General features: G+C 38.4%; 1 pseudogene; it reads left to right on the top strand.

The window, feature by feature from the left end:
- Positions 1 to 7,360: 7,360 nt before the first annotated feature.
- On the top strand, positions 7,361 to 8,485 carry LOC129517572 (tRNA-uridine aminocarboxypropyltransferase 1-like; annotated as a pseudogene).
- The last annotated feature ends 16,163 nt before the right edge of the window (positions 8,486 to 24,648 follow it).

Below are 24,648 nucleotides of genomic sequence, written 5' to 3'. Positions count from 1 at the left end.
ATAGTAGGTGAGAATCAAGCAAGGCAGGAACCTTAGGTGATCCTACCCTACTTAAACCTTGGAAATGGGAAGGGAACATGTAACAGTCAAAATCTTAAAGCCTCTATATACTAGCCTGGCCCTCTAAAGAGCTTACAGAACTAGAAAAAATAAATTTCACAGTGAGGTTATAGTAGATTTGAGAATTAGTAGCAAATGTGTCCTAGCTCTCATTAGAGATAGCACAGGATCTTCCCTCTGGACTCTTTATGACCTTTTTAACCTCCCTTCCATGCCCATAGCTCAGTTCTCAGTTCTTCAAAAGTAGGGACATCATGACTTTTTATCAACTGATACTTTTTTCACTTCTCTAAGCTTAGACATTCCACTCCAGATAGGGCAAAGGTACTTTGAATGAGTTTCCAACATTGAAATTCAGGAAAATATGTTCAACATTCACTTGAAGCAATTCTAACAGGTTACTCTCCTTTCTTTGGATGCTTTATTTTCCTATGTCAACCCTTGTCCCTCCCCTGGGAGGCATTGTTGTGCAATGCAAAGAGCAAGGACTTTGGATCTTATCACAGTGAAAATCAAATTCCAGCTTAGCCTCCCACTGCCCACACAACTTTGAGGAAATCATTTCTGGGAGTTTTTGATGTTATGTCTGTAAAATGGAGATAATACCATTCATAAGACAAGATTGCTGTAAGGACTAAATAAGATAAAGTATATAAAGTACTTAGCACAATGCTTGAGAAGTAGGCATTACTTAATTATTTTTGTTAATATAATTACCTCCAACTCTTCCTAAATTTCAGACTTCAGCCCCGTGACTCACCCTGGGAATTCCCTTAACTTTTGTGCCTATATATATTTGTTACCATTACTTGGGTCTTAGGATGGTTGCATGCTTGCCCACTCTGAAGAAACTCCATGCTATCCTAAATATACAGTTGTCATAGTCAACTGAGTCAGGGAGAACTATGTTCTCTCTAAGCCATTCTGGGTCAGTATAAATTTAGATTGCCTAATAAGTCTGGTTTTTCTTAAAACAGCCTGGAGTCAGGGTCTACTTTAAGAATTTGAGAAAAGTATCTCATGGAAACCAACACTCTAAGCTTTTCCCTAAATTCCAGAAGGAGTCAGCCAGCAGTTATGATAGGTCGATAGCCTTTTTCTAAAGGGATATTGACCAGGAGATGGACAATGGAGGGGACTAAAATTGGCTAAAGAGCCCCTCCTCCCATCTAGATGCTCCAGAATACCTCTCTCAAAATCAGAACTGTCCATTGAGGAAATGGCAGGATAAACTTACCATATTTTTTTGCTCTCTGGATATCCTTCTGGTCATATTTTTAAAAAGTAAGCAAGTATCTTGGTAGATATGTACCAAACCACAAAGTGAAAATTTTATGTTTTATACTAGAAAGCTACTAAGAGATTATATCTTAAATGTTCTCACCAAAAAAGTGGTTATTATCTCAGTTGATGGATGTTAAATAACCTTATTCTGATAATTATTTTGCACTATATGCATAAATAAGCTTATCACATTGTACACTTTAAATTTACACAATGTTATATGTCAATTACATCTTATAAGGCTGGGTTTAAAAAAAAAAAGTCCTGTGGCTTAGTACATGATTTTGAGAGCTGATCTTATCATAAGCTGATGGAGAGATTCTACCACTGACAAGGCAGGTTCTCCAAAGCCAACTGACCATGATGTGTAAAAACAGAGCTCATGGAGACCCAAGATCTGCTGAGCTGGACATGAAAGGAAAGTTTCAGTTATCACAGAACTAATGGATAGAAAATGAGAGTGAGGGTGAGACAGGTAGGAGAAATATTTTAAGGATTTGATGATGCCCAACATCAAATAAATAGGATTCTGCAGCATGGTGTGTGCAATCCTCACAATAACATAGAGCATGGACATCACTAGCCAGGATTCCCAGGAGGAAGGGAAAGTAAGAAGGATTAAAGGAGAGTTTCTAGGAGTAGAGATATCTGGCAGACCCTAGAGACAGACAGATATCACCAGGGGCTAATCAGATCTTTAAATGGTTTTAAGACAAGAGAGATTAAAATTTCATGATATGGCAGGAAAAATCCAGAAAAAAAATCTTAGCACACTGAAATGATAAATCTAAATTCACAAAATACAGTATAACAGAGAAGCATGTTACTTTTTCCACACTTGGATACAGAGAAAAACAACCACAAGATTATAAAGTGAATAAGGACAACCAACAGTGGGACATATAAATATCAACAAAATTTAGGGGTTTTACCTCAATATGCCAGAACAGGAATGATAGGGTTGTCCAGAAAGCTAATTTGTAAATGTTGGGTTGCATTAAAAGAAGCATAATATCCAAAGTATGGAAAGGGATAATTTTACTTATGCAATCTTAGATCTTATAACTTAACAGTCTCAGTGATAATTTGAGGAATGTTCAGAGGGGAAAAATAGAGTGATAAATTTGTTGGAAATCATATCATGAGGAAAAGCTATAAGAACTAAAAATATTTAGACTGGAAAAGAAAGGACTTGGTAGGAAAAATAATAGTTATATTTGATAACCACTTGGGCAGTCAAGTGAGAAATGGATATGCTATATGTAGGTGTATAGGATAGAACTAATATCACAAGGTACAAGAAGGAGAGAAGGTCAATCTAAATAATAAATTGTTCCCAGAGATGATAAGTTCTCCCCTACATTCAGAGATGTAGCTTTAGTTAATTTCCTTTTCAACCTTTGAGATTGTACCAAGTTAGATTCTAAGTGATTTTTTAAAGCCACCAAAAAAGTAGAATTTGGGCAAGCAGGATGCCTGGGTGGCTCAGTGGTTGAGCATCTTCCTTTGGCTCAGAGAGTAATCCTGGAGTCCCAGGATTAAGTCCCACATGGGACTCCCTGCATGGAGCCTGCTTTTCCCTCTATCTATGTCTCTGCCTCTCTCTATGTGTGTCTTTCATAAATAAATAAATAAAATCTTTTAAAAAAAGAGCTTGGGCAAGAGAGCTGAATGAGAAGCTTTAACACCTTGTCTCTTTAATGAAATATATAAAAATCATGTCTGGGCATAGGATCATCTTGAAACCTGAGTGACATAAGCACAGAACAATCATCAAATTATGATATTATAGAAATTTTTCTTATATGCATATTCATTATATAGATCAATAATGTCCAAAATAAATATGATGCAAGTTGCATATGTAAATTCAAAAATTTTCATAGTCACATTTAGGGTGGTTGCCAGTATTGGGGAGGTGCAGAGTGGAAAAAGTAGATGAAAGGGGTATATTTTTTTTAGATAAATACATGCTAAAAAAAACTACATTGCAAAAATTTAGTTAAGTACATACTGCCATTTATTTAGATGTTTTAAAGAATAAAATAATATTATAAAAGTATGATACAATTATGGATGGACAAAGAAAAAGATAAACAAATAAAAATAACCAAGCAAGTAAATTAAAATGTTAAATAGTAGAATATAGATAGTGGGTATATGGCTAGTTCCTGTAAAATTATTTCAGTTTTTCTGTATGTCTGAAAATTTTTATAATAAAATGCTAGAGAAAACAAAAGAGTGAAAACCAAGAGAAACATATTTTAGTAACAATGTATTTTAGGGACACCTGGGTGGCTCAGCACTTGGGCATCTGCCTTCAACTGTGGCGTGATCCCACTGTCCCGGGATCTAGTCCCACATCGGGCTCCCTGCATGGAGCCTCCTTCTCCCTCTGCCTCTGTCTCTCTCTTTGTGTCTCTCATGAATAAATAAATAAAATCTTCTTTAAAAAATCAATGTATTTATTTAACCAAATGTATAAAAATTACCATTCCAACATATAATCAATGCAAAAATTAATAAGTTATTATCTTTTTGATACAATGTTTTCAAAATCTGATGTGTATTTTATACTTGCAGCACATTTCAATTAGATTTGTAACTTCTTTTTCATATTTTCACCAAAAGCCATAAGATACTTAGGAATACACCTAACCAATGTTGTATAATACCCAGTGCTCATTCCGTCAAATGCCCTCCTCAGTGCCCGTCCCCCAGTCACCCCATCCCACTGCCCGCCTCCCCTTCCACTACCCCTTGTTCGTTTCCCGGAGTTAGAAGTCTCTCATGTTTGTCACCCTCTCTAATTCTTCCCACTCATTTTCTCTTATTTCTTATAATCTCTTTCACTATTTTTAAAAAGACAGGAACAGAAATTTCACCAAAGAAGACATACACATGGCCAAAAAGCACATGAGAAAATGCTCCACATCACTTGCTCTCAAGGAAATACAAATCAAAACCACATTGAGATACCACCTCACACCAGTGAGAATGGTGAACATTAACAAGACAGGAAACAACAACTGTTGGAGAGGATGTGGAGAAAGGGGAACCCTCTTGCACTGTTGGTGGGAATGTGAACTGGTACAGCCACTCTAGAAAACTGTGTGGAGGTTCCTCAAAGAGTTAAAAGTAGAGCTACCCTACAACCAGCAATTTTACTACTGGGGTAACCAAAGATACAAATGTAGTGGAACACCAGGACACCTGCACCCCAATATTCATAGCAGCGATGTCCACAATAGCCAAGCTGTGGAAGAAACTAGAGAAAATTAAAAATATTTTGCATAGTAAAGGAAGCCATCAAGAAAGCAAAAAGCAACCTACAGAATGGGAGAAGATATTTGCAAATGAGATATCCAACAAGGAGTTAGTATATAAAATATATTTTAAAAAACATATGACACAATACTAATACAAGAACAACAAAACACAAATAATCTGATTAAAATGGGTAAATGCCATTAATAAGCATTTCTTCCAAGGAAAACATGCCCATGGCCAACAGACACATAAAAAGATGTTCAACATCATTAGTCATTAGAGAAATCAAATTAAAACCACAAGGAGATTTTGCACCTTGTAAAAATGGCTAAAATGAAAAAAAAAGGAACATATGTTGGTAAAGATGTGGAGAAAAAGAAACCCTCGTGCACTGTTCATGGGAATGCAAATTGGTGTCAAAATTGTGAAAAGCAGTATGGTAGTTCCTTAAAAAATAGAATTACCATATGATCCAGTAATTCCACTATTGGGAATTTACTCAAAGGAAATGTAAACAGTAATTTAAGAAGATATATGAACCTCTACATTTATTGCAGCAGTAGTTACAACAGACAAAATATGGCAGCAATCCAATATTCATCTATAAATGGATGGAAAAAGAAGATGTGGGATAGGAAAGAGGAAAATGGCAGTGGAGTAGAAGGGCCCTACACTCATCTCCTTCCACAAACAAAAATGGATAATTATCAAATTATCCTAAATACCCCAGAAATAGAATTGAAGACTAACAGAACACACTCCACAAATAAAGGGAGAGAAGAGACCACATCAAAGAAGAGAGGAAGTGTGGAGACATGATTTAGAGGAGAAATGGATCTTGGGTGCTGCAGAGGGTAAGTGGCTATGGTTGTGAAGAAGGACAAGAGAGAAAGGATCACACAGGGAAACACACAAAGAGAACATTTCTGCAAAGCCTTTGTCATAGAAAATAAGCGGGGCTGAATTGTATGAGTTTTTGCAACCAATAGGGCTGAGAGCCTGGAGTTTTAAAGGTCAGTGGGCTTGGGTAGGATAGAGCCAAGAGGGAACTACACTGCTCATGAAGAGAAGACAGGTAAAAACCCCAGAGGCAGAGAGCATGTAAACAGCAATCTGATGAGCACCTGGGGCACACAGTAGGGAGATTATTCACTCTTCTCAGAGAGGCAGTGTTTGCATAGACATCTCTCCAGGAACGGAGGACCTGGCCAGTGTCATTTCTTTCCTTTAACCCTCAGCATAAACACAGCCACATGAGGAAGTAGTCCAGAGTACACACTGGTTGCCTAACTTGCTTATATCAATCTCAAATATCCTGTGCTCTGTTGCAACTGCCCTTCTCAGTCAAGCTTGCCTAGGTCTCAGGAAGGCAGGCCTCTCCCCACTGAAGACTAGCACAAATGCTTGCCCACACTATGTTTCCTGACAAGAGAGTTCTGCAGGGCCTTAGTTCTGGTTGAGTTGGTATCAGGTCTCACTTCACAAGCAGACCAGAGCACATCTTGTTAAAACTCACCTCATTCAGGAAAAGGACCAAACACTGTCCACAACAGATAGGGAGAGCCTTTGAAGAGGACTGGCCTTGAAAAATAGAGCAACCAAAACTCAACAGCAAAACATACATAGCACACACTGGAGATATCCCTGGAGCACTGGGCCCTGGATACTACATGACCTCTTTCTCATAAAGCTATTGCATTATTGCATTCAGGAACAAGACACATAACTGGCTTTCCAAACACAAAGAAGAATGCAAAAAACTAGACAAAGTGCAAAGATGGAGGAATTTATCATAAATGAAGGAAAAAGATAAAGCCAGGGCCAGACATCTAAGCAAAACAGATATATGTAACATGCATGATGGAGAATTCAAAGTAACAATCATAAGGATAATCATTTGGCTGAGAAAGAATGGAAGTGATCAGTGAGGCATTTACCACAGAGATAAAAGAGTTAAAAAAGAATCGGAGATGAAGAATACAACAAATGAGATTAGAAACAGCAGGCTGGGGGATCCCTGGGTGGCGCAGCGGTTTAGCGCCTGCCTTTGGCCCAGGGCGCGATCCTGGAGACCCGGGATCGAATCCCACGTCGGGCTCCCAGTGCATGGAGCCTGCTTCACCCTCTGCCTGTGTCTCTGCCTCTCTCTCTCTCTCACTGTGTGCCTATCATAAATAAATAAAAAAATTAAAAAAAATTATAAAAAAAAAAAAAAAAAAAAAAGAAACAGCAGGCTGGAAGTAGAAGAGGAATGAATTAGTGACCTAGAAAGCAAAATAATGGAAAATTAAAAAGCTGAACAAAAGAGAGAAAGAAGAATTATGCAACACAAACATATATATAGGGAACTCAGTGACTCTATCAAATGTAATAATGGCATTCACATAATAGGAGTCCCAGAAAAGGAAGGAGAGAGAAAAGGGGGCAGAAAATTTATTTGAAGAAATAATAGCTGAAAAATTTCCTAATCTGGGGAGGGAAAGAGACATCCAGATATGAGAGGCACAGAGAACTCCCATCAAAATCAACAAAAGCAGGCCCACACCAAGATATATTGTAATTAAATTTGAACTATACAATGATAAAGAAAAATTCTTAAAAGAAGCAAACACAAGTCTTACACGTGTGCACCTCGGGCTCTGACAGAGCTGAAGATGCATGGAGCTGTGCCAGGACCCACAGGCAATGCAGTGCACCTGTGATTTATGTTTTAGAAATAGATGTTATACTTTGGATTCAATTAAAAATGTCTCTCAATCCACCTATATTTCTCAAAGAAAAGGAAGAAAATAATTCAAAATTTGTGGAAACACAACACTCACTAACTACCCCACAGCTGCAGAAGATCCTCTTCAAAATTTATGCTTAGCATCTCAAGAAGTTCTTCAAAAAGTTCAGCAAAGTGAAAGATCAAAATGTCTCAAGTGTGGTGGTTCAGGAATGTTCTATTGCCATACATATTATGTCCCAGTTGAAAATGTACCTATTGAACAGATGCCAGTTGTGAAGCTTCCACTGAAGATTAATATCATTAAACATTCAAATTAAACAGATGGCAAAAGTACTGCTATACATGCAAAACTATTAGCACCTGAATTTTTATTTTTTTTAATTTTTTTTAATTTATTTATGATAGTCACCCAGAGAGAGAGAGAGAGAGAGAGAGAGAGAGAGTGAGGCAGAGACATAGGCAGAGGGAGAAGCAGGCTCCATGCACCGGGAGCCCGATGTGGGATTCGATCCCGGGTCTCCAGGATCGCGCCCTGGGCCAAAGGCAGGCGCCAAACCACTGCGCCACCCAGGGATCCCGCACCTGAATTTTTAAATATTTACATATATCCTTGTATTCCAGAATATTAAGAAAAGGCCCATGAAGTTGCACTTGTGTTTCCTGGACCTAAGTCTGTCTCAATAAAAGATATTTATTTTCATCTGCAAAAAAAGAGAAAAGATTCAAAATATTAAAGACAAAAATGATGACCCTGACAAGCCATCCATTAAATGCAAGAAAACTGAAGAACAGGATTTGAATGAAAACAAGTGCCAATACACAACATTGAAAAAAACAATATTTATAGATAGTACCTGGAACCAAACAAGCAAAATATTCACTGATGAGAGTTTTCAAGGATTGTTACAAATTGAGTTGAAAACAAGAAAAACTTGCTTTTGGCATCATCAAAAAAGAAAGTCAGTTACCTTCCTTTCCATAACTGAATCCATTTACTCTTTTCTAGTAGACTACCATACTGACATATTAAAAAAGAAATACCAAGGACAATATGATAATCTCTTATTTTTCTACTCTTTTGTGTACCAGTTGATAAGCTATGCCAAATGCTCTGGAGAGACAAGAAAACTTACCCATTAGTTTTTAACTAGTTACTTATGTCATTTTATTTTGCTAAAAAATAAATAAACCTATAATTGTGCTTTTTTTTTTTTTAAAAAAGAAGCAACACAAAAGAACTCCTACCTTACAAGGAAAATTCCATAGATCTGACTGGAGATTTCTCAAAAGAAACTTTGCAAGCCAGAGGCAAGTGGCATGATATATTCAAAGTGATAAATGGAACAAACCTGCAGTCAAGAATACTCTTTCCAGTAAGGCTATCATTCAGAATAGAAGGACAGATAGTTTCCTAGACAAACAAAACCTAAAAGAGTTTGTGACCACCAAACAATCCTTACAAGAAATATTAGCGGAACTCTTTGAGTGCAAAGGAGAGGACCAAAGTGACAAGGACAAGAAAGGATCAGAATAATCTCCAGAAACAATAGCAAAACAGGTAACAAGATGGTACTCAATACATATATATCAATAATAACTTTGAATGTGCATAGACTAAATGATTTAATCAAAAGACAGGGTGTAAAAAAAGATGAAAAAAATGACCCACATATATACTGTATATAAGAGACTCATTTTAGATCTAAAGACCCCTCAAATTAAGAGAGAAGGGATGGAGAAACATTTATCAGACAAATAGCAAAAGAAAGCCAGAGTGGCAACACTAATATTAGACAAACTAGATGTTAAACCCAGGATTGTAACAGAGACAAAGAAGGGCATTGCACCATAATAAAGGGGACAATCCAATAAAAATACCTAACAGTTGTGAATAATTGTGCATTCAACATGGGAGGACCCAAATATAAAAACAATAACAAGGATAAAGGAACTAATTCGTAATAGTACTATAATAGTAAGGAACCATATCACCCCACTGACATCAATGGACAGTTCATCTAAACAGAAAATAAACAAGGAAACAATGGCTTTGAATGATCAGATGGACTTAACAGGGATATTCAGAACATTCCATCATAAAGCATCAGAATACAAATTCTTTTCATGTGCAAATGGGGTATTCTCATGTTTGTTCTCCCTACTCTGGAGAACAAAACATGCCTCAACAAATACAAAAAGACTGAAATCATACCAGGAAACTTCTCTGACCACAATGCTTTGAAACTAGAAGTCAACCACAAGAAAAAAGTCTGGAAAGAACACAAATACACAGAGGCTAAACACATGCTACTAAGTGATGAATGTGTCAACGAGTAAATCAAAGAACAAATTAAAAAATACATGGAAACAAATGAAAACGAAACAATAGTCCAAAATCTTGTGGCTGCAGCAAAAGTGGTCATAAGAGAGAAGTATAGGGCAGCCCCGGTGCCTCAGCGGCGTAGCGCCACCTTCAGCCCAAGGTATGATCCTGGAGACCCAGGATCGAGTCCCAAGTCAGGCTCCCTGCATGGAGCCTGCTTCTCCCTCTGCCTGTGTTTCTGCCTTCTCCCTCTCTGTTTGTCTCTCATGAATAAATAAATAAAATCTTTTAACAAATAAAAAAGAGAGAAGTATATAGCAATGCAGGCCTACCTCTAGAAGCAAGAAAAATCTCAAATAAATAAGCCAACCTTACACCTAAAGAGACTAGAAAAAGAAAACCAAAGCCTTAAGCTAGCATAAGGGGATAAAAAAGATCAAAGCAGAAATAAATGATGTAGAGCCTAAGAAAATAATAGAACAGATCAATGAAACCAGGATCTGGTTCACTGACAAAATTAATAAAACTCATAAACCCATAGCCAGACTTATCAAAAAGAAAAAAGTACGCAAATAAATAAAATCACAAATAAGGGGGAAAATATCAACCAATACAAAAGAAATACAATTATAACAGAATATTATGGAAAACTATATGCCAACAAGTCAAACAATGTGGAAGAAATGGATGAATTCCTATAAATATATAAACTATCAACACTGAAACTGGAGAAGATAGAAAATTTGAACAGATGAATAACCTGTGAAGAAATTTAACCAATAATCAAAAAAACTCCAACAAAAAGAAGTCTGGGGCCAAATGGCTTCCCAAGAGAATTCAACAAAACTTTTAAGGAAGACCTAATATATATTCTTCTCAAACTATTCCAAAAAACAGAAAAGGAAGTTAAACTTCTAAATACATTCTATGAGGCCAGCATTATCCTCACAACAAAACTAAAGACACCATTTAAAAAGAGAACTACAAAAAATAAATAAATTAAAAAAAATAAAAATAAAAAGAGAACTACAGGCCAATATCCCTAATGAACATGAATACAAAAATTCTCAATGAATTTGAGCAAATAAAATCCAATGATATATTTAAAAAATCATTCACCAAGATAAGCAGGATTTATTTATTCATGGGTTGCAAGGGCAGTTCAATATTCACAAATCAATCAATGTGATACATCACATGAGTAAGAGAAAGGCTAAGAACCATATGATGATCATTTAATAGGCACAGAAAAACCACTTGACAATGTACAACATCCATTCATGATCAAAACCTTCAATAAAGTAATTTCCGAGGGAACATACATCAAAATAACAAAGATCATTTATGAAAACCCCACAGCTGGGATCCCTGGGTGGCACAGTGGTTTGGCGCCTGTCTTTAGCCCAGGGCGCAATCCTGGATACTCGGGATCGAATCCCACGTCGGGCTCCCGGAGCATGGAGCCTGCTTCTCCCTCTGCCTGTGTCTCTGCCTCTCTCTCTCTCTCTCTCTGTGACTATCATAAATAAATAAAAAAATTAAAAAAAAGAAAAGAAAACCCCACAGCTAATATCTTCAATGGAAAAAAATGAGAGCTTTAATTCTACAGTCAGGAACTCTACAGACATTTCCACTCTCACTACTGTTATTTAACACAGTACTGGAAGTACTAGCCATAACATTCAGACAAGGAAAAGAAGTAAAAGACATCTCCATTGATAAGAAAGAAGTCAAAATTTCACTATTTGCATATTACATGTTACTCTTTATATAAAAACTGAAAGATACCACCAAAAAAGTGCTAGAACTGATACACGAATTCAGTAAATTCACAGGATACAAAATCAGCATACAGAAATCTATTGCACTGAAAATGCAGTGACAGAAGATTAAGGAATCAATCCCATTTACAACTGCACCAAAAACAGTAAGACACCTAGGAATAAACCTAATCAAAGAGGTCAAACACTTTTACCCTGAAAACTATAAAACACTGATGAAATAAATTGAAGATGACACAAATAGAAAAACATTGCATGCTCATGCACTAGAAGAAAAAATATTATTAAAATATACTACTATACTACCCAAAGCAATATACACATTTAATGTAATCCCTGTAAAAATATCAACAGCATTGTTCACAGAGCTATAAAAAACAATCCTAAAATGTTATGGAATCATAAAAAACTCTGACTAGCCAAAGCAACCCTGAAAAAGAAAAGAAAAGCTGGAGGCATCACAATTCTGGATTTCAAATTATATTAACAAAACTGTAGTAATCAAAATAATATAGCACTGGCACTAAAAGGAACCCATAGATTAATGAAACAAAATAAGAAACCCAGGAATGAACACACAACTACACGGTCAATTAATATTTGACAAAGTACAAAGGAATATCCAATGGGAAAAAAGACCATCTCTTCAACAAATGGCATTGGAGAAAATGGAGATAAACATACAAAACAATGAAACTGGACCACTTTCTTATGCTCTACACAAAAATGAATTCAAAATGGATTACAGACCTAAGTGTGGGTCCTGTAACCAATGAAATACTTCTAAGCATCTTTGAATGAAATCTTGCCATTTCCAAAGACATGGATGGAACTAGAGGGTATTATGCCGAATTAAGTAAGTTAGTAAGAGAAAGACAATACCACATAACTTCACCCATATTTGGAATTTAAGAAATAAAACAGATGAACATAAGGGAAGGGAGGGGAAATAAAATAAGTTGAAAAGATGGAGGCAAATCATAAAAGACTCTTAGCTATGGGAAACAAACTGAAGATTGTTGGAGGGAAGGTGGGTGGGGGGATGGGGTAACTGAGTGATGGACATTAAGGAGGTCTCTTGAAGTAATGAGCACTGGGTTTTTTTATGCAAATGATTAAAATACAATATACAAATATACAAAGAACTCATAAAACTCAACTCCCCTGCAAAAGAATAATCAAATTAAAATTAGCAGAATAATAAGTAGACATTTTTCCAAAGAGACATACAGATGGCCAACAGACACATGAAAAGATGTTCAACATCACTGATCATCAGGAAAATGCAAATCAAAACGACAGCAAGATATTGGCTCACACCTGTCAGAATGGCTAAATTCAACAACACAAGGAACAGACACTGGCAAAGATGTGGAGAAAGGGGAATCCTCTTGCACTATTGGTGAGAATGTAAACTGGTACAGCCATTGTGGAAAACAGTATGGAGGTTTCTCACAAAGTTAAAAATATGAGTATCCTACCATCCAACAATTGCCCTCCTAGGTATATACCCAAAGAATACAAAACTGCTAATCCAAAGGAATACATGCACTCCAATGCTTAAAGTAACATTATCTATAATAGCCAAATTATGGTAACAGTCAATTATTTGCCCATAAACTGATGAATTGTTAAAGAAGAAATGGTATTTACATATACACAATGGAATATTACCCATTAAAAATGAAATCTTGCCCTTTACTAGGAAATGAATGGAACTAGAGAATATTATGCTAAGGGAAATAATTCAGAGAAAGATAAATACCATATGAAGTCACTCATATATGGAATTTAAGAAACAAAACAAAAAGCAAAGTGGAAAAAAGAGAGGCAAACAAAGAAACAGACTCTTAACTATAGAGAACAAATGGTTTCTAGAGGTCAGGTGGGTGGGGGTATGGGTGAAATACAGGAGGAGGATTAAGGAATGTACTTGTGATGAGCACCAGGTGTTGTATGCAAATGTTGAATCACTATATTGTATATCTGAAACTAAGACTACATTGTATATTAACTAACTGAAATTTAAACAAAAACGTTAAATAAAAGAAGTTGTGGTTTGTGTGTGTGCATACACACAGACACACACACACATACAATGGAATATTACATCACAATTAAAAAGAATGAAATATTGCCACCTGCAGCAAGATGGACAGACGTAGAGGTTATAATAGTCTGTACAATAATTCAAAGAAAAATACCATATCATTTCACTCACATGTTCAATTTAAGAAACAAAACAAATGAACAAGAAAGGCAAATTAAAAAACCTGATCGCCAGGAGGGGCAAGATGGCAGAAGAGTAGGGTCTCCAAATCACCTGTCCCCACCAAATTACCTAAAAAACCTTCAAATTATCCTGAAAATCTATGAATTCGGCCGGAGATTTAAAGAGAGAACAGCTGGAATGCTACAGTGAGAACAGTTCATGCTTCTATCAAGGTAGGAAGACGGGGAAAAAAGAAATAAAGAAACAAAAGGCATCCAGGGGGAGGGGCCCCGCGAGGAGCCAGGCTAAGGCCGTGGCGAGTGCCCCCAGGACAGGAGAGCCCCGTCCAGGAGAAGCAGAAGCTTCACCAATCTTCCCTGGGCGGAAAGGCGCTTGCAGGGAGTTGGAGCAGGACCCCAGGAGGGCGGGGATGCCCTCATGCTCCCTGGGACAGTAACAGAGGAACTGCGCCCCGGGGAGAGTGCGCCAAGCTCCCTGAAGGGCTGCAGCACGCACGGTGGGACCCGGGAGCATCTCGGAGGGGCTCTGGTAGAAGAAGAGGCTCCATGCAGAGGGGTCTGCGCAGCTCCGGGAGCAGTTCAGAGGGGCTTGGATGGCGGCACCGCGGAGGGGGCTGTGAGGCCGGGAGAGCGAATTGAACAGTGCAGGCCCGGGAGCACTGGGCGCCGGGGACACAGCCCAGGTTCCGGCCTTCCCCCTGGACAGGCAGAGGCCAGGAGGGCCCAGGACAGCAAGGACGCTCCTGCCCCGAGCTGAGCAGATCAGCGGCCACGCCCCAGCAGCCTCCAGGCCCTGAAGACAGAGAGCTCCTGAGTTACTGCAGGAGCTGAATCCAGGGCTCCAGGGCTGGCCGCCGCCACTGTGGTTGTTCCTCCTGCGGCCTCACGGGGTACACAACCCCCACTGAGCGCTGCACCAGGCAGGGGGCAGAGCAGCTCCCCCAAGGGCTAACACCTGAAAATCAGCACAACAGGCCCCTCCCCCAGAAGACGAACTAGACAGACAAGTTCCAGGGGAAGTCAAGGGACTTAAAGTATACAGAATAAGAAGATACTCCCCCGTGTTTTTCTTTTTCCTTTTTTTTTTTTTTTTTTGCTTTTTGATTTGTTTCCTTACGCAACCCTTTTTTTCCCTTTCATTTTCTTTCTCTTTTTCTTCTCTTGTTTTCTTCCTTTTTTCTTTTTCTCTTTTCTTTCCTTCTTTCTCTCCTCTATTTTTCTCCTTTCCCAATACAACTTGCTTTTGGCCACTCTGCACTGAGCAAAATGACTAGAAGGAACCCTCACCGCAAAAGAAAGAATCAGAAACAGTCCTCTCGACCACAGAGTTACAAAATCTGGATTACAATTCAATGTCAGAAATCCAATTCAGAAGCACTATTATACAGCTACTGGTGGCTCTCAAAAAAAGTATAAAGGACTCAAGAGACTTCAGGACTGCAGAATTTAGAGCTAATCAGGCAGAAAAATCAATTGAATGAAATGCAATCCAAAGTAGAAATCCTAACGACGAGGGTTAACGAGGTGGAAGAACGAGTGAGTGACATAGAAGACAAGTTGTTGGCAAAGAGGGAAACTGAGGAAAAAAGACACAAACAAAAGACCATGAAGTGAGATTAAGGGAAATAAACGACAGCCTGAGGAAGAAAAACCTACATTTAATTGGGGCTCCCGAGGGTGCCGAAAGGGACAGAGGGCCAGAATATGTATTTGAACAAATCCTAGCTGAAAACTTTCCCAATCTGGGAAGGGAAACAGGCATTCAGATCCAGGAAATAGAGAGATCCCCTACTAAAATCGATAAAACCCGTTCAACACCTCGACATTTAGTAGTTAAGCTTGCAAATTCCAAAGATAAAGAGAAGATCCTTAAAGCAGCAAGAGACAAGAAATCCCTGACGTTTATGGGGAGGAGTATTAGGGTAACAGCAGACCTCTCCACAGAGACGTGGCAGGCCAGAAAGGGCTGGCAGGATATATTCACGGTCTTAAATGAGAAGAATATGCAACCAAGAATACTTTATCCAGCAAGGCTCACATTCTGAATGGAAGGAGAGATAAAGAGCTTCCAAGACAGGCAGGAACTGAAAGAATATGTGACCTCCAAACCAGCTCTGCAAGAAATTTTAAGGGGGACCCTTAAAATTCCCCTTTAAGAAGAAGTCCTTGGAAAATTCCACAAAAACAAGGACTGAATAGATATCATAATGACATTAAAGTCATATTGTTCAATAGTAACTCTGAACATAAACGGGCTTAATGACCCCATCAAAAGGCTCAGGGTTTCAGACTGGATAAAAAAGCAGGACCCATCTATTTGCTGTCTACAAGAGACTCATTTTAGATGTAAGGACACCTACAACCTGAAAATAAAAGGTTGGAGAACCATTTACCATTCAAATGGTCCTCAAAAGAAAGCAGGGGTAGCCATCCTTATATCAGATACACTAAAATTTACCCCGAAGACTGTAGTGAGAGATGAAGAGAGACACTATATCATACTTAAAGGATCTATCCAACAAGAGGACTTAACAATCCTCAATATATATGCCCCGAATGTGGGAGCTGCCAAATATATCAATCAATTAATAATGAACGTTAAGATATACTTAGATAATAATACACTTATACTTGGTGACTTCAAACTAGCTCTTTCTACCCTCGATAGGTCTTCTAAGCACAACATCTCCAAAGAAATGAGAGCTTTAAATGATACTCTGGACCAGATGGATTTCACAGATATCTACAGAACTTTACATCCAAACTCAACTGAATACACATTCTTCTCAAGGGCACATGGAACTTTCTCCAGAATAGACCACATACTGGGTCACAAATCGGGTCTGAACCGATACCAAATGATTGGGATCGTCCCCTGCATATTCTCAGACCATAACGCCTTGAAATTAGAACTAAATCACAACAAGAAGTTTGGAAGGACCTCAAACACGTGGAGGTTAAGGACCATCCTGCTAAAAGATGAAAGGGTCAACCAGGAAATTAAGGAAGAATTAAAAAGATTCATGGAAACTAATGAGAATGAAGATACAACCATTCAAAATCTTTGGGATGCAGCAAAAGCAATCCTGAGGGGGAAATACATCGCAATACAAGCATCCATTCAAAAACTGGAAAGAACTCAAATACAAAAGCTAACCTTACACATAAAGGAGCTAGAGAAAAAAAAACAGAAAATAGATCCTACACCCAGCAGAAGAAGAGAGTTAATAAAAATTTGAGCAGAACTCAACGAATTCGAGACCAGAAGAACTGTGGAACAGATCAACACAACCAGGAGTTGGTTCTTTGAAAGAAATAATAAGATAGATAAACCATTAGCTAGCCTATTAAAGAGAAGAGAGAGAAGACTCAAATTAATAAAATCATGAATGAGAAAGGAGAGATCACTACCAACACCAAGGAAATACAAATGATTTTAAAAACATATTATGAACAGCTCTACGCCAATAAATTAGGCAATCTAGAAGAAATGGACGCATTCCTGGGAAGCCCCAAACTACCAAATCTGGAACAGGAAGAAATAGAAAACCTGAACAGGCCAATAACCAGGGAGGAAATTGAAGCAGTCATTAAAAGCCTCCCAAGACACAAAAGTCCAGGGCCAGATGGCTTCCCAGGGGAATTCTACCAAACGTTTAAAGAAGAAACCATACCTATTCTACTAAAGTTGATTGGAAAGATAGAAAGAGATGGAGTACTTCCAAATTCGTTCTCTAAGGCCAGCATCACCTTAATTCCAAAACCAGACAAAGACCCCACCAAAAAGGAGAATTACAGACCAATATCCCTGATGAACATGGATGCAAAAATTCTCAACAAGATACTAGCCAATAGGATCCAACAACACATTAAGAAAATTATTCACCATGACCAAGTAGGATTTATCCCCGGGACACAAGGCTGGTTCAACACTCGTAAAACAATCAATGTGATTCATCATATCAGCAAGAGAAAAACCAAGAACCATATGATCCTCTCATTAGATGCAGAGAAAGCATTTGACAAAATACAGCATCCATTCCTGATCAAAACTCTTCAGAGTGTAGGGATAGAGGGAACATTCCTCAGCATGTTAAAAACCATCTACGAAAAGCCCACAGCAAATATCTTTCTCAATGGGGAAGCACTGGGAGCCTTTCCCCTAAGATCAGGAACAAGACAGGGATGTCCACTCTCACCACTGCTATTCAACATAGTATTGGAAGTCCTAGCCTCAGCAATCAGATAACAAAAAGACATTAGAGGCATCCGAATTGTCAAAGAAGAAGTCAAACTCTCCCTCTTCCCCGATGACATGATACTCTACATAGAAAACCCAAAAGACTCCACCCCAAGATTGCTAGAACTCATACAGCAATTTGGTAGCGTGGCAGGATACAAAATCAATGCTCAGAAATCAGTGGCATTTCTATACACTAACAATGAGACTGAAGAAAGAGAAATTAAGGAGTCAATCCCATTGACAATTGCACCCAAAAGCATAAGATACTTAGGAATAAAGCTAACCAAAGTGGTAAAGGATCTTTACCCTAAAATTATAGGACACTTCTGAAAGAAATTGAGGAAGACACAAAGAGATGGAAAAATATTCCATGCTCATGGATTGGCAGAATTAATATTGTGAAAATGTCAATGTTACCCAGGGCATTTTACACGTTTAATGCAATCCCTATCAAAATACCATGGACTTTCTTCAGAGAGTTAGAACAAATTATTTTAAGATTTGTGTGGAATCAGAAAAGACCCCGAATAGCCAGGGGAATTTTAAAAAAGAAAACCATATCTGGGGGCATCACAATGCCAGATTTCAGGTTGTACTACAAAGCTGTGGTCATCAAGACAGTGTGGTACTGGCACAAAAACAGACACATAGATCAATGGAACAGAATAGAAAACCCAGAAGTGGACCCTGAACTTTATGGTCAACTAATATTCGATAAAGGAGGAAAGACTATCCACTGGAAGAAAGACAGTCTCTTCAATAAATGGTGCTGGGAAAATTGGACATCCACATGCAGAAGAATGAAACTAGACCACTCTCTTGCACCATACACAAAGATAAACTCAAAATGGATGAAAGATCTAAATGTGAGACAAGATTCCATCAAAATCCTACAGGAGAACACAGGCAACACCCTTTTTGAACTTGGCCACAGTAACTTCTTGCAAGATACATCTACGAAGGCAAAAGAAACAAAAGCAAAAATGAACTATTGGGAATTTATCAAGATAAGAAGCTTTTGCACAGCAAAGGATACAGTCAACAAAACTAAAAGACAACCTACAGAATGGGAGAAGATATTTGCAAATGACCTATCAGATAAAGGGCTAGTTTCCAAGATCTTTAAAGAACTTATTAAACTCAACACCAAAGAAACAACAATCCAATCATGAAATGGGCAAAAGACATGAACAGAATTCTCACAGAGGAAGACATCGACATGGCCAACATGCACATGAGAAAATGCTCTGCATCACTTGCCATAAGGGAAATACAAATCAAAACCACAGTGAGATACCACATCACACCAGTGAGAATGGCAAAATTAACAAGGCAGGAAACCACAAATGTTGGAGAGGATGGGGAGAAAAGGGAAGCCTCTTACACTGTTGGTGGGAATGAGAACTGCTGCAGCCACTCTGGAAAACTGTGTGGAGGTTCCTCAAAGAGTTAAAAATAGACCTGCCCTACGACCCAGAACTTGCACTGTTGGGGAGTTACCCCAAAGATTCAGATGCAATGAAACGCCGGGACACCTGCACCCCAATGTTTCTAACAGCCATGTCCACAATAGCCAAACTGTGGAAGGAGCCTCGGTGCCCATTGAAAGATGAATGGATAAAGAAGATGTGGTTTATGTACACAATGGAATATTACTCAGCCATTAGAAACGACAAATACCCACCATTTGCTTCAACATGGATGGAACTGGAGGGTATTATGCTGAGTGAAGTAAATCAATCGGAGAAGGACAAACATTATATGTTCTCATTCATTTGGGGAATATAAATAATAGTGAAGGGGAATATAAGGGAAGGGAGAAGAAATGTGTGGGAAATATCAGAAAGGGAGACAGAACATAAAGACTCCTAACTCTGGGAAACGAACTCGGGTGGTGGAAGGGGAGGGGGGGTGGGGGTGAATGGGTGATGGGCACTGAGGGCGGTACTTGTCGGGATGAGAACTGGGTGTTATTTTGTATGTTGGTAAATTGAACACCAATAAAAAATAAATTTATTTTAAAAAAATAAAAAATAAAAATAAAAATATAAAAACTGATCCTTTTTTTATTAAAGAGACACAGAGAGGAGGCAGAGATATAGGCATAGAGAGGAGCAGGCTCCCTGAGGGGAGCCTGATACAGGACTTGATCCCCGGGCCCCGGGATCACCCCCTGAGCCAAAGGCAGATGCTCAGCCACTGAGCTACCCAGGTGCCCCGAAAACTGATTCTTAAATACAGACAGGAACCAATGGTTGCCAGGGGGGAAGTGCAGGAGATGGGTGAAATACGTAAAGGGTATTAAGTGTACACTTATTGTGATGAGCACTGACTAATATATAGAAATGTTGAATCACTATATTGTACCTGAAAGTAATATATGACACTGTATGTAATTATATTTAAATTAAAAGAAAAATTTTTAAAAGGAACAAGCTCAGAATGAAGTTTCATTCTCTCCTTTAAACTGGTCTTATCTTAGTCATACAGTCTTATCAAGTAATTATCTTGAGATCTTGAGCCACATATGCACATATAAGGGCTTTAAGTCATCGCACATCTCTGAAAACTCAAAAGAACTAAAAATCCTTCCTGAAGAGGAAAAATAAACTGAGTGGAGCCTCATTCTTTGTCTATGCCAAACCAAGTGTATCAGCCAGTTAATTCAGGAGGAAAAAAAATGAAAATCTCACTAGCCAGCATTAATTATGTGAACCAATCAACTCACTCCAAGCCAATGCAGGATGCATTGAAATAGCCAATCCTCCCACTCACTTCTCCTTCATGAGACTTAGGTGAATATGGGGAATAAAAGCAAAGTTATAAATTACACTATTGAGAAAATTGTGAATAGTGTTTCACCACACCTTTTTTATATAACTTGGATTTAATGAATCAACCCAACAGAATGACAAAAAAGGACAATTAATTCTTTCAAATTCAGATATTTAGAGCTTTAAAGCCATTTGGAGATGATGTAATCCAACTTCCTTATTTTGCAGGTATGTAACCTGAGGTCCAGTGGACCTATACAGCAAGCTAGTGGCAAAGCTCAGTTTATTTATTTATTTACTTATTTGTTTATTTATTTATTTATTTATTTATTTTTAGTTTTTTTTTAATAAATTAATTTTTATTGGTGTTCAATTTACCAACATACAGAATAATACCCAGTGCCCATCCCGTCAAATGTCCCCCTCAGTGCCCGTCACCCATTCACCCCCACCCCCCGCCCACCTCGCCCTCCACCACCCTAGTTCGTTTCCCAGAGTTAGGAGTCTTTATGTTCTGTGTCCCTTTCTGATATTTCCCACACATTTCTTCTCCCTTCCCTTATATTCCCTTTCACTATTATTCATATTCCCCAAATGAATGAGAACATACACTGTTTGTCTTTCTCCGATTGACTTACTTCACTCACCATAATACCCTCCAGTTCCATCCACGTTGAAGCAAATGGTGGGTTTTTGTCGTTTCTAATGGCTGAGTAATATTCCATTGTATACATAAACCACATCTTCTTTATCCATTCATCTTTCGATGGACACCGAGGCTCCTTCCACAATTTGGCTATTGCGGACATGGCTGCTAGAAACATCGGGGTGCAGGTGTCCCGGCGTTTCATTGCATCTGAATCTTTGGGGTAAATCCCTAACAGTGCAATTGCTGGGTCATAGGGCAGGTCTATTTTTAACTCTTTGAGGAACCTCCACACAGTTTTCCAGAGTGGCTGCACCAGTTCACATTCCCACCAACAGTGTAAGAGTGTTCTCTTTTCTCCGCATCCTCTCCAACATTTGTGGTTTCCTGCCTTGTTAATTTTCCTCATTCTCACAGGTGTGAGGTGGTATCTCATTGTGGTTTTGATTTGTATTTCCCTGATGGCAAGTGATGCAGAGCATTTTCTCATGTGCTTGTTGGCCATGTCTATGCCTTCCTCTGTGAGATTTCTCTTCATGTCTTTTGCCCATTTCATGATTGGATTGTTTGTTTCAATGTTGTTGAGTTTAATAAGTTCTTTATAGATTTTGGAAACTAGCCCTTTATCTGATAGGTCATTTGCAAATATCTTCTCCCATTCTGTAGGTTGTCTTTTAGTTTTGTTGACTGTATCCTTTGCTGTGCAAAAGCTTCCTATCTTGATGAAGTCCCAATACTTCATTTTTGCTTTTGTTTCTTTTGCCTTCGTGGATGTATCTTGCAAGAAGTTACTGTGGCCAAGTTCAAAAAGGGTGTTGCCTGTGTTCTCCTGTAGGATTTTGATGGAATCTTGTCTCACATTTAGATCTTTCATCCATTTTGAGTTTATCTTTGTGTATGGTGCAAGAGAGTGGTCTAGTTTCATTCTTCTGCATGTGGATGTCCAATTTTCCCAGCACCATTTATTGAAGAGACTGTCTTTCTTCCAGTGGATAGTCTTTCCTCCTTTATCGAATATTAGTTGACCATAAAGTTCAGGGTCCACTTCTGGGTTCTCTATTCTGTTCCATTGATCTATGTGTCTGTTTTTGTGCCAGTACCACACTGTCTTGATGACCACAGCTTTGTAGTACAACCTGAAATCTGGCATTGTGATGCCCCCAGACATAGTTGTCTTTTTTAAAATTCCCCTGGCTATTCGGGGTCTTTTCTGATTCCACACAAATCTTAAAATAATTTGTTCTAACTCTCTGAAGAAAGTCCATGGTATTTTGATAGGGATTGCATTAAACGTGTAAAATGCCCTGGGTAACATTGACATTTTCACAATATTAATTCTGCCAATCCATGAGCATGGAATATTTTTCCATCTCTTTGTGTCTTCCTCAATTTCTTTCAGAAGTGTCCTATAGTTTTTAGGGTATAGATCCTTTACCTCTTTGGTTAGGTTTATTCCTAGGTATCTTATGCTTTTGGGTGCAATTGTAAATGGGATTGACTCCTTAATTTCTCTTTCTTCAGTCTCATTGTTAGTGTATAGAAATGCCACTGATTTCTGGGCATTGATTTTGTATCCTGCCACAATGCCAAACTGCTGTATGAGTTCTAGCAATCTTGGGGGGGAGTCTTTTGGGTTTTCTTTGCAGAGTATCATGTCATCGGCGAAGAGGGAGAGTTCGAAGAGGGAGAGTTTGACTTCTTCTTTGCCAATTTGAATGCCTTTTATTTCTTTTTATTGTCTGATTGCTGAGGCTAGGACTTCCAATACTATGGTGAATAGCAGTGGTGAGAGTGGACATCCCTGTCTTGTTCCTGATCTTAGGGGAAATGCTCCCAGTGCTTCCCCATTGAGAAAGATATTTGCTGTGGGCTTTTCGTAGATGGTTTTTAACATGCTGAGGAATGTTCCCTCTATCCCTACCTCTGAAGAGTTTTGATCAGGAATGGATGCTGTATTTTGTCAAATGCTTTCTCTGCGTCTAATGAGAGGATCATATGTTTCTTGGTTTTTCTCTTGCTGATATGATGAATCACATTGATTGTTTTACGAGTTTTGAACCAGCCTTGTGTCCCGGGGATAAATCCTACTTGGTCATGGTGAATAATTTTCTTAATGTGTTGTTGGATCCTATTGGCTAGTATCTTGTTGAGAATTTTTGCATCCATGTTCATCAGGGATATTGGTCTGTAATTCTCCTTTTTGGTGAGGTCTTTGTCTGGTTTTGGAATTAAGGTGATGCTGGCCTCATAGAATGAATTTGGAAGTTCTCCATCTCTTTCTATCTTTCCAAACAGCTTTAGTAGAATAGGTATGATTTCTTCTTTAAACGTTTGATAGAATTCCTCTGGGAAGCCATCTAGCCCTGGACTCTTGTGTCTTTTATGGTTTTTGATGACTTCTTCAAAATCCTCCCTGGTTATTGGCCTCTTCTGGTTTTGTATTTCTTCCTGTTCCAGTTTTGGTAGTTTGTGGCTTTCCAGGAATGTGTCCATTTCTTCTAGATTGCCTAATTTATTGGCGTAGAGCTGTTCATAATATGTTTTTAAAATCGTTTGTATTTCCTTGGTGTTGGTAGTGATCTCTCCTTTCTCATTCATGATTTTATTAATTTGAGTCTTCTCTCTCTTCTCTTTAATAGGCTAGCTAATGGTTTATCTATCTTATTAATTCTTTCAAAGAACCAACTCCTGGTTGTGTTGATCTGTTCCACAGTTCTTCTGGTCTCGAATTCGTTGAGTTCTGCTCAAATTTTTATTAACTCTCTTCTTCTGCTGGGTGTAGGATCTATTTTCTGTTTTTTTTCTCTAGCTCCTTTATGTGTAAGGTTAGCTTTTGTATTTGAGTTCTTTCCAGTTTTTGAATGGATGCTTGTATTGCGATGTATTTCCCCCTCAGGACTGCTTTTGCTGCATCCCAAAGATTTTGAACAGTTGTATCTTCATTCTCATTAGTTTCCATGAATCTTTTTAATTCTTCCTTAATTTCCTGGTTGACCCTTTTATCTTTTAGCAGGATGGTCCTTAACCTCCACGTGTTTGAGGTCCTTCCAAACTTCTTCTTGTGATTGAGTTCTAATTTCAAGGCGTTATGGTCTGAGAATATGCAGGGGACGATCCCAATCTTTTGGTATCGGTTCAGACCCGATTTGTGACCCAGTATGTGGTCTCTTCTGGAGAAAGTTCCATGTGCACTTGAGAAGAATGTGTATTCAGTTGAGTTTGGATGTAAAGTTCTGTAGATATCTGTGAAATCTATCTGGTCCAGTGTATCATTTAAAGCTCTCGTTTCTTTGGAGATGTTGTG

Source organism: Nyctereutes procyonoides, unplaced genomic scaffold, assembly GCF_905146905.1.
Source record: "Nyctereutes procyonoides isolate TBG_1078 unplaced genomic scaffold, NYPRO_anot_genome, whole genome shotgun sequence".
Lineage (NCBI taxonomy): Eukaryota > Metazoa > Chordata > Mammalia > Carnivora > Canidae > Nyctereutes > Nyctereutes procyonoides.
The sequence above is the reverse complement of the archived record's forward strand: the minus strand, read 5'-3'. Positions and strand labels throughout refer to the sequence as shown.